Here is an 11445-nt window from a genome sequence, read left to right as displayed (position 1 = left end):
CGCAAGGTATATGATACATATAGAAGCTTACTTTAGAAGAAAACATAGGAAAATATAATGTGGCTAGTACGGCCATAATGGGAAGATGGACGCCAGACTCAAATTAAAACCAATTAAGCTACCTCAGAGACAGATCAGGGATGCAGAGTCAGGAGATGTTGGAAGAACAGCTGAGAGTGCAAAATAAAGATGAGTCGGTTTGGCCTGGGATCACAGATGCTATTTCAAGGAATAATTGCAAGGCACACCGGGAGTCAAAAGGATAAGCCATGTACATAAGACATATTTCTCTTAGATTAAGGAAAGAAGAAACAAATTACAAGAGCCAAGTATTGGACAGTTAAAAGTGTATAAAGTCTATACAAGAAGGAGTGAGCAAGTCTCCAGAGGCCAAGAGGAGTAATGACACCCTGTATAATGGAATCAAATAGCAGTAAATAAAAGGTAAAAATTGACAAATTTGTGGTCTCCTCACACGTGATCCAGAAGTTGAAAACAAGGGCTATTCATTAAGCTTTGGATGAAGATAGTTGTGTGCCTACACTCCTTAAAAGTCCCAGAATAGAGAACAGGCTTCGAGGTCAACTACAAACAAGAAGCCTTGGCTTGGGGCCTGACCAATGGGAGATGATGGATTAATTCGAAAAGTGGAGAGTAGTCTGACGTTAGTCAAGCACCTGGAGTGCATTCTGCTCATGTGCCGCTAACAAGCCGAAAGTCCAAGGCTGGGATAGCATGCCAACCAATCATTGGGTCTCTGGGGGAACCTGCTATACAATGTTGCATAGACCAGCCCACTGCCACTTGTCCACCTGAACCAGTAATATATGTATTTAGAGGTAGTGTGAGGCATGGCTAACAAATAAGGGGCTGCCAATGGCTTCATTAGCCCTTATCTATACTATAAGTAGATATCTTCCATTAACCAATCCCTCCCTTCAATAGGTTGTATGGTTTGCAACGTAGGATGATGTTATAGATGACGCATATTGGGATATCAAACCTCTGTATAATCAAGTTTGTGTGTGAGTGTGTGGACTTCAGCCTGATGTTTGCTAGACTGCCCTACTTATTCCATGTTAATAATAAAGTAGTACTTTGCCATATTCCCTGAGTCTGTCCAGTTATTTGGGTCTTTATTGGTAATTCCATCTAGCACAAGAGACACTTCAAGCTGCTTGAGCACATTTTGGTAGCAGATGTTGGTACTGGTCTAATGGACGTAGACCCAGATCCAGATCTTTGGACTTTTGGCTGCTTCCACCATTATGTAAAACAGGGGAAATGGGAGTCTCTCTACCGGCCTCAGTTGCGGGGGAGTCTCAACCAGATTTTTTAGCTCACTATCCCTTTCACAGAAGATAAATATCCCCAACATATCAGTCTTTGTCCTGCCCAAGTTCAGTCTAGCCCCGAAATGCTAGGCAATTCTCTTCTGAACAAGAGTACCAACAGCAACCCCAGACACGTGTTTCGGCCTGGCTGGGCCTCATCAGTGAGGTGGAGCTGTGCCTCTATAAGAACCTCAACTCCTTCTGCAGCTAGCGACAGTGAAGCAAGAGAAGGTGTTCCGCGCATACAGATCCGCTCGATGACTAAGAGCAAGGATAAGGAAGATATGGACACTTTGAACTAAGCATCACAGTCTTCAAGATTTGACAACGAATGAATGGACTTGCAGTTGTCCTCGAGCTTTTCAGATAGGATAAAAGGACAATGCATTGATGTGCCAGATCCAAAAGTAAAGAAGTAACACTGCATCTCCTATGCTGCCCATCGTGATAACCTTACACATAACAGTTTTACCCAGCTCTACCGAGAAGACATGTCGATATTGTCACATTTCTCTGGCAATCCTGAAAGCCATTATATTATTTTCAGAATTATTGTGGCTATCATCTTGCGGTTGTTGATATAAAAGTGTGATTCATAAAGACTAACAGAATTGTATATTAAAAAATCAGAATAAGATGAGGAGGTCTCAAAATATAGGAGATAATAATTGTGTTATCATTCTGTTTTATGAGCTGTCTTTTCTTCCTTATTATCCCGGCATTCAGAGAGGGAATGGATAGAGTACAGATATAGTGGGTGACGATGATATATTTATTATCATCCCCAATAAAAGCACAACAGCATTTTTCCTGATTTTACTGAACAAATTGTTCAACTTAAAAGCGATTCTGAGGAAGATCATGAAGATATGAATACATATCTTGATAATTTGGCTCATATAAAAAATAATCCATGGTATTAGCACCTGAGGAAGGTGGGAGAGAGAACATCATATGGAAAGCTGCTACGTATCTTCTCCCATGCTGTACGCCATGAACGCAGCAAGAACATGTATTGCAAAATAAATGCCTGCACATGATGCAAAGGACTTGGAGTGTTGATGAGCATATAAAGTATGCAGGTGACCTAAGGGGGGTGATGATCCCGAAGAAACCTAGATGTGAAGAGAGGATGAAGAAGATTGAAGAAGAGGAAGTGGTGGAGGACTCGCGCAGAGGGGGGGAAGGAAGAGGAGCAGGTGGGCACGCTATCCTTAGCTCCCACCCCCCTCACCACCGTCATAATGGAACAGCAGGAGAAAAGCCCTGTATGGGACCCCATGTATCATTCCAATGCTGCATCGAGTGTATGAGAGATGCTGTGCACTCACACAAACATGTTGAATGCAGTGGTCGAAGTGAGCGGGAGCGGGCGGGAGCGGTGCTCCTCTACTTTTTTAAATTACCTTTTACAGCTCCCATACTTTTATTTTAAAAAGAAACCGTTCCGGAATGGTTTCGTTTTAAAATAAAAGTGTAGGAAGAAGTTGAAACCTTCACTTTCAGTGCACTGAACTGAACGTTCCCTTAAACAGCAGGTGCACGTGTTTGGGGGGGTGTATTATGTGTGGGGAAGGTTGTGGTGATGTGTTTGTGGGGAGCGGATGCAGGCCAACGGTGAACATAGATCCACTACTTCTTTTTGTACACTTCGACCACTGGTTGAATGTACCCTTGCACTGAGATATTGGAAGGATGTCAGTAGGCACAAGTGCACATCATGAAGCGATAAGTGATATCTCATGAGGGCAGAGTGACGTCATGAAGGCGTTTACAAAGCCGCACTGAAACACTGTAAAAACATTCAAGAATAAAGATGTAACTGAAGTAACAAGAGAAATATGCACTTAACGATGAATGCATCATATCCACAAGGTAGATGAGACATATAGAAGCTTACTTAAGAGGAAAACATAGGGAAATATAACAAGGCTAGGACAGCCATAATGGGAGAATGGGCACCGGAATCGTATTAAAATCAATCAAGCTACCTCAGAGACAGACCAGGGTTCCAGGGTCAGGAGACGTTGGAAGAAGCGTTTAGTGTGCAAAATAAAATAACATTTGTGTGACACCCAGACCCACAGGTAACACAGCGTTTGTACAGTGCAATAACAGAGTAAAACCTTTGCAGATTATTGCGTTAGTAGGCAGTAGTACAGGCAAAGTAGGAGACATTTTATGCTTAGAGTGTTAGTCAAACCTATTGAACAGCGAGTTTTCAACAGTCGCTTGAATGCTGGGTAGGAATGCTGGGTAAGAGGGCTCATTTCTTAGGTATGGAGGTAAGGAGTTCCACAGGGTGGGGGCTGTGGTGCTGAAACAAACCCCTCCTGCTCTGGCTACTTTTAAACATGGAACAGCTAGGGTGAGCTGGTCATAGGAGCAGTGTGAGCGACAGTGCTGTTTCTTTGTGATGCAATGGCTGAAGTACATGGGGTCTTCATTGTGGATGCATTGGTGCACTATAGTCAAGGTTTTGAAGTCAATTGAGGGTTAGTTGAGGGTAGCAGGCCAGCTGAAACTACTTCATCGGCTACTTTATGTCTTCAAACTCTGTTGGGAACAGACAGCTTTGCATGTAACACCTGGAATCCTCGTGCTACTTGGTGGCTGGCACTAAATAGTGACTTGGCAGTTCACTTGAAATTGAGCACTGGTACCCAACTTAGTAATTGCCCAAAAGTCACCTTAGTGGATAAGAACAGGAAGAGTGGGCTTGGTTGACCTGGGATGGAGACGGAGAGCTCGTGCCATACAGGCTCATGAAGTCCTCAGTCTACATCAGAAGGGCAACACCATTTCAGAGTGAGGCTGGCTAGAAGCCTGCAGACCCGATCTTCTGGGAATGCACCAAAGACACTAAACAAACATTCTCAGTAGTCTGAGGACACCAATCACTGACCTGGAGGATCCTTAGGGTGTCAGAAACCAGGAGGTGCCCCCTAAGGTCGGGTACAGGAGAAGACTATCACAAAGCTCTCCAGCAAGAGTGAGCCCTTGACAGGGGGCGATAATGACAATGGCCTGACAATCCACCCATGACCAGCGGGTCGAGGTTTACAGTTGCTCATCTATGACAGAACTGAAGAGCCCCCCCATGAACTGTGAGTGGCTTCAGTCTTTGAACTCTGCTACCGAGCCTTGTTGTAATGCTGATGAGCACTGATTACAATTTGACAAAATGTCAAGACCCTTTTTAAAGACAGGTTTGGGGTCGTGGGAACATTCCCTGCACCTTTGGAATATTTAGCCAAATTCATTTATAGGGTTTGACATTGATATTGATATTTTATTTCTATCGCGCTCGTACACAAGTGTTTCATTAATTGTGGTGCGTTGGTATTTGGCAAGGGCATAGAAGGCCTGGCTTTGGTGATTTGTATTAATTAATAAAATGATGCCTGCAATTCTGTCTCAGAACGGGTGGTCTGCTAACCAGACCACCCTCTCATTTGGCTCCGTGCCAAAAACATAGTGGCACGTGCGCTTAAGTCTCCCGATCTGCAGCTTCTTCTCTCTATTGGCACAGGGCAGGTTCAAAGGTCACAGGTGCCCAGGCTGACAGCTTCTGTGACTGAAATGTTACTGCAGTGCTGGGGCTACATTTAGGATATGCACCTCTGCTACAAAACTGCAGAATTATGATGAACCCTCATCCTGGTGGCAGTGCAATCTATAAGCATAAGCCACACCTGTGTTGGGCTATGGTGGCTGACGATTTGCATATGTATTAGAGCCACATCTAATTCATAACCTACCAGCGTTCACCGTGTGAGCTCAGATAGCTCTGGGTGGCTCCCTGGATTCCTGCCTGTCTGAATGGCAGAGAATGTGGCAACAGGGCAGGATGACTGCCTCTTTTGATTCTCTATGAGGGAAGGTCATGACCTCTTGCTGGGCCTGGGATCTCATCGCCAGAGACAAAGGACAGCTAAGTACCTAACAAAAAGCTGCCTTCTTAGTTGCAGGCTGAGAAGGGGACAGGGCCGTCATGAGGGGGGGGGGGCAAGAGTGGCAAACTGCCCTGGGCCTCGCAAATGCAGGGGGCCTTGCAGCGCCCGCTCCAAAGTAGAAGGCATCACAGTCCACCTGTGTCCTTTATTCACACGGGGGACTGTGCTGTCTCCTCTCTGCCCCTGCAATGCTTTTGCTGTTCGTTGTGAATCCGTTTGGCTCCCCTACAAACAGCAACATAATGGGAGCCAGCAGGGCTCAGAGGGAGCACTGCTGCCTCCTGTTATTTTGCTGACAACGTAGACATGCTGAATCACAAGTGAAGGCTCCTCTCCTGTCAGTCAGTGTGTTTACGTTGCTCAACGTGAAGACGCTGACGGATGGGAGAGCAGTTCTCTCCTGTCAGGCAGCATGTCTATGTGTCGGCTGTGCGGATGCTTTTAAATGGAGATAAGGTAAATATTTTTTATATATGTGTATGTAAATTAGATTAGTATGTATATGCATGCATGCGCGTGCATGTTGGTCTTTATGTTTGATTCAATGCTGTGTTTGGTTTTATGTATGGATGCATGTAAGGAGTTGTGTAACTGGTGGATGATCGCATGGGTGAAGGTGTTTTATGTGAGGGTGCGTTCAGCCCCACCTCTACATTTAGCTCCCCTAGGAGCCACTTTATTAATGGGTGGGTTCAAGGCATCAGAAGAGCACCTTGGGTAACATTTCGGGGGGTGGGGAGGAAAGGGACAAACATTTCAAATGTTGGGTGAGGCGCTAACTTCAGAGGCTGTGAGGGAGGGGCAAACTTACTTTGTAGGGGCACCTAAAATCTTTCCACATTCGAATGAGACTATTCTGTCTCATGTCACCACTTCCCTTCTAATCACTCCCCAGGCATGCAAGTGCTAACCCCAGATCACGATTTCTATTACCTAAAATGCATGCATATGAATGCAGGTGCTAACAAAGAAATGTTTTATCTTAGTAATTGCAGCACCTTTGTTAACAGCTAAACCCAGGCACCCTGTAACATTTGTGTCCTGTTCCGTCTGGCCACAGTTCTGTTGGTCAACCCATCAGGATGACACCGGATAGTGAGTGGGGCCAATAAACCAACTGAGGGATGGCATGTAGGCCTATCAGCTTTTACAGTTGAAATGGGCCCCCAAGTAGCTGCCCCCATATTGGCAGTCTCATGACACAGAAAGCTACTGATAATCTGCAGCTTTTAACCACCTTGCTGCATTAATTTGACTTCATTATTGATTTAAGCACTCCACAGGTACCTTGGACTATCTTAACCAAACAGTAAGGCAAGGGGTGCCCCTGACACATCTTCAGCCATCTCTGCTCCCATTTCCCTCCCAATTACCGAATAGCTATTGCACCCTTCCCTTTGGCCACTAGTCATACCATTCACCTCAATTCAGAGGCTGTTTACTTTCATAATACTATGCCAGTCTCTGCAGAGGTGGGATTTCTAAAAGCTCAGGCCAGAAGTTAAGAATTTGGATTAATTATAGTGAGTCCGTTGTTATCACATGGATAGGTTTTTGTGCTCTGCATGTTTTATGCTGATGCCGCTCCTTAACGAATGCTACGGGCTGGCGACCACATCGAAAGAGGTCTTCTGCCTCAAAGTGGCCAGGGACTGGCGCTGCCCATGCAGCCAGGTTGAGTCAACAAAGCCCAACATTTTAGCAGGGGGCTAGAGCCCAATCTGCTCAATGGTGTTGCGCCACTGCATGGCGTTCTTTTTGTTTGGATTATTACCCATTTCACCCAGTTCCTGCCCTCCCCACCCAAAACACCTCCTCATTGGGACTCTTTGAGCTAGCTTTAAACAAGCCTTGCCATCAAACTTTGCCATCAATGTGACTGTAAGTGTTTTCTCAAAGAACTCTTCTGACAGTTAATGACTTCAATGGAGTTGTAAACACGGAACTGGTGTAATAAAAATGTCTTGATCAGGTCTGCCTTCAGCCACTCGATTTAAAAGCACCCTGCGTGTCTTTCGCCGAAGTCCTGTTAAAAACAAGCATTGGCAAAGCCAACAGTTTTGGCTTGTGTATAAGTATTAGGCATTTACCAGGCACTGCTATTAGCTGCTCAGGTACTCAAACCATTTTGCATCTGGCACCATCAACGGCCAGCTAATGCCAACGCAGAAGTGCCTTTCCCATGCCTACACAAATGCCCAAACTGTTAGCATTGCCAATGCTCTTTTTGCTTTATGAACACAAGAAATGGGGTGGTTTGACACCGACTTTCACATTCTGCGATCTGATGTTAAACTCTCGTAACATTAGTAAAAGTGTTACATTTGGCAGGAGCGATAGAGGTACACACCCCGACCTCTACAGAGAAATAAAATAGTGTAGGAACTCTCCTTCATACAAATGCGCCAGATTGGGTCAAATGGTATCTCCAAAATTAAGGTTTATTAACAAAGTTAATATGTGCCCTTCATGGTAACACATGTTTTTCGGCAACACAAAAGTGCCTTTTTCAAACCAGTGCTGTTAGGTAAATGAACAATTAAACATGATGCATTGTAAAATAAACATCATAAATGATCAAAGTAAAAATAATAAACATTTCATTCAGCATTGTGCCAACACAAATATTGTTAATATCACATGTTTGTTGAGAGTCAGAGATGATAAGGGATGGGTGAAGGGGAGGATAATTATGGAAAAAGATATGCACAGAAAAAAAGAAAAGAAAACATGAAAATAAATAAGAAACATTATATTTGACTGTTTACAAATCACATTTCTTTACTATTGACATGTTTTTGAACTCCTATCAAGGATAGCGGACTCTCGTAATATCTCAAGCTCATGTTTGGATTTTACTATAGCACTATTTGTGTAGTTTGTAAACCTCATTTGCAAGTGATAATGTATGCATTACTTGGCTATAAGTTGTGTGTGTCAGCAAGGACACAAGGTACTATTAACCAAAACCCTAAGAAACAAAAAGCAAAACACATAACACCATTCTCTCTTTTATGTAAAGGTGTTACCTGTTTACTTGATATAACGTGATGGATAAATTGCCGTCTGTTCTTGGCGTAGTAACCGGGTTAAATCCCTGAAGGAAGAGATAGTTCTAATTACCCATTGCTGTAAACAGTTTATTGCTGGTTAAGATTGGATTAATTTGTGGTATTTTATCCATGCTCATTTCCCCTTATGGAACTTGCACAGACTGTATAGTCTCTTATGTGTTATTATACAGGCACGATCCTCGCCGCTCTTGCTGTATTGTTGCAAATGCATTTGAACCTCTTACGGACATTATGCAGCCTGTCTGTTCTCGTCGAATATAAACGCATACACACATTGCTTTTCTCTCACGCATTACATTGCAAACGCTCTTGTAATGGCTATTATAAGTCCAAAATGAATGAAAAGCGCTTACCGTGCAGGTCGGGGCTCCCAAGCCTTATGGATGAACCTGCATTCACTCGAAGTTTCTACTATGGAATGACCTCGAAGTTAGTGTGTCGGCAGGCGCCATGGCAACAATGCAGCCCTTTCTTTCATGATCCTGTCGGCCATCTTTTGGGATAACTAGTATGCAACATAATGGTGAAATGTGTTTTAATGCTGTGCTCGTAATTCTGATTGAAATCGAATGTTAACATATGTAAAATCATTTGCTAATGTCATGTGGAGAGTAAATACAAATTAATCACGTTTCTCCAACTCTTTGCACCGAATTATCACGTTGAATAATTTAACAATTATCTATGTGAATTAGCGCTGCACAATTGTTCATATGCCTGTATTTGTAACTCAATAGGTTTACCCCCAGTTTTTTAGGGAATACTGTATTAAAGCTAAGAAATCATATATATGGTCGAGGTACCAGCGATCATGACCATTTCCTCATCCTGATGTGTTTAAATGGTGCCTTATTTCTAGGGCCTTTTATGATGCTTTGCATATTTGCATTCCTGAAAATAGTAAAATGGCATAAAATTAAATAAGTCAACCCTGATACATCATCGGTTGTGTGAATAGTGTGATAGCCTATCTCATGTTCTGTATGTGGACGTGTGTCTCCATTGCCCACATAATCTTGGAATATGTTGAAATTGTAATTGATTCCCCATTGTCCATTCAATATACTCATAAAAAACAGTACATTTCACTATCGGTATTCAAACCAAATTTCAGGGTTTAAAAGTGACAAATAAGTCTGGCTTCTGATTGTCGTAGTGCCATCTCAAGATTTCCACCTCTCCTGCCAAGCCTTTCTTGTTTCAAACCGATGAATCTGATATCTTTTTTGTCTGCCATTTGGTGCTCTTGTTGCCAGTGTACGGCTAATGGTAAAGTCTGATTTTGGCTGCCAATACCAGCTAAATGTTCACGAAATTGTGTCCGCAGTTGGCAAATCGTGCTTCCGATATATATTTTATGGCAAACACATATTATGGCATACACTACATGCTTCGATCTGCAGTTAATGTTCTGTTTGATGTTCATATGGTTTCCACAGTCAGCTTGAAACTTGGTTGCTGGTGCATGGGCATATAGACACATGGAACATGTCCCACATTTTCTGAATCCAAAAGTGTCTGGTGTTAGCCAGTTTGATGTTTGTCTCTCGCTCGTGCTCGGAAGCAGTGAGGAACTGACAAAGTTCCTTAATGTTTTTGCTCTTGTAAAAACACGATTTGTGGTTTCTTTTGAGTGAAAGACATTACGTGTGGGTCTAGTTGTAATAAGTGCCATTTGCAGTTTAATATATGCCTGTTTTTGGAGTGGTCATACGAATATGATGTGATGAATCTGACATTTTAAGATTGAGGCTCTCTGACTTGTTTTTTGCATTGGGTTTCGGACTGTTTCATCACTGAAGCTTTGTCCGCTGCTTTGTTGATGTGTTTGATCTTGTAGCCTCTTTGTTTGAATCTTAATAAGAGCTGGTCACATTCTTTTTCATACTGCAATTGTTCTTTACAATTGCGTCTTGCACGTATAAATTCTCCTGCTGGGATGTTATCTTTGAACCTCTGTAGATGGCAACTTGTTGGAAACAGTGTGGAATTCACTTCTGTTGGTTTACGGAATGTTTTGGTGTATATTTGGTTATTTTTTATGTAAATTGTGAGATCCAAAAAATTAATTGTTACGGTGTTAATTTCTAAGGTGAACTGGATTCCATAGGTGTTGTTATTGATCCGTTCTATGAACTGTTCTAGTTGTTCCTTTTCTCCTCTCCAGATCAGGAGGATATCATCAATATAGCGGGCCCACACAACTACATGCTTGCTATATTGACTGTCAGTGTAGACCATGTCATCTTCCAGCAACCCCATGAATAAATTGGCTAATGCTGTGTCGTATTTTGTACCCATTGACACTCCCTGGCGTTGGTGGTAGTAATTGCCATCGAACATGAACACATTCAATTCAAGTGTTGCTTTCAACATTTCTTTTAGCATATGTATTTGCTGAAAATGCGATGCGCTGGTATCTTTGTACACATAATCTATAGTTTGAATGGCTAAATGGTGTTGAATTGATGCATATAGTGCTCGAACATCAAGTGATGCAAGGATATATTCTGGTTTCCACTGAATGTCGTTCAGGATCAGTATTGTATGAGTAGTATCTTTCAAATATGACTTTAATTTCAGTACCGCTGGACTTAGAAGGTTATCCATGTATTCGGATATGTTTTCTGTGGGTCCTCCATTGCCACTTGCAATTGACCTTCCCTCTGGTATATGTTGATAAGCGTTGTGCACCTTCGGCAAGAAATTTATCATTGGCATGCGTGGATGTTGGATGTGCAGGTATTGTTTCTCTTCATCTGTTATGTTACTTTGTTGGTGCCAATGGTTGATCATTTGTTGTAGTTCGGAAACAATATTTGTCTGCGGATTTGACGGTAGCTTCTCGTAGCAGTCTGGGGTCGATAGGTGTTGATGTGCCATGATTAGATAGTCCTGTCTATTCATGACTATAATATTGCCCCCTTTGTCCCCCTCCAGGGGACATTGGGGGGTGACTCCTGCTGAGGACCAGTACATGTGACACTGCACCCAACTTACTTAGGCAGGGAGAGCAGAACCCTGTTCTAGTGTCCCTGCATTCGGTCCCTGTTCTACCACATTGAGACAGTAGAACCTCAT

At 42.9% G+C, this 11445-nt stretch overlaps 1 long non-coding RNA gene across 1 annotated transcript; it reads right to left on the bottom strand.

The window, feature by feature from the left end:
- Window positions 1-7750: 7750 nt before the first annotated feature.
- LOC138528299 (uncharacterized) lies at window positions 7751-8788 on the bottom strand. The gene is made up of 3 exons (XR_011284114.1): window positions 8718-8788; window positions 8320-8387; window positions 7751-7810 (listed from the first exon to the last, which is right to left on the bottom strand). It is a non-coding gene; the product is annotated as an uncharacterized lncRNA (long non-coding RNA).
- Between the last annotated feature and the right edge of the window lie 2657 nt (window positions 8789-11445).

The sequence above is a fragment of the Ambystoma mexicanum genome, chromosome 7q (genome assembly GCF_040938575.1).
Source record: "Ambystoma mexicanum isolate Mex_15411 chromosome 7q, UKY_AmexF1_1, whole genome shotgun sequence".
NCBI lineage: Eukaryota > Metazoa > Chordata > Amphibia > Caudata > Ambystomatidae > Ambystoma > Ambystoma mexicanum.
This window is presented reverse-complemented; position numbering and strand designations above follow the sequence as displayed.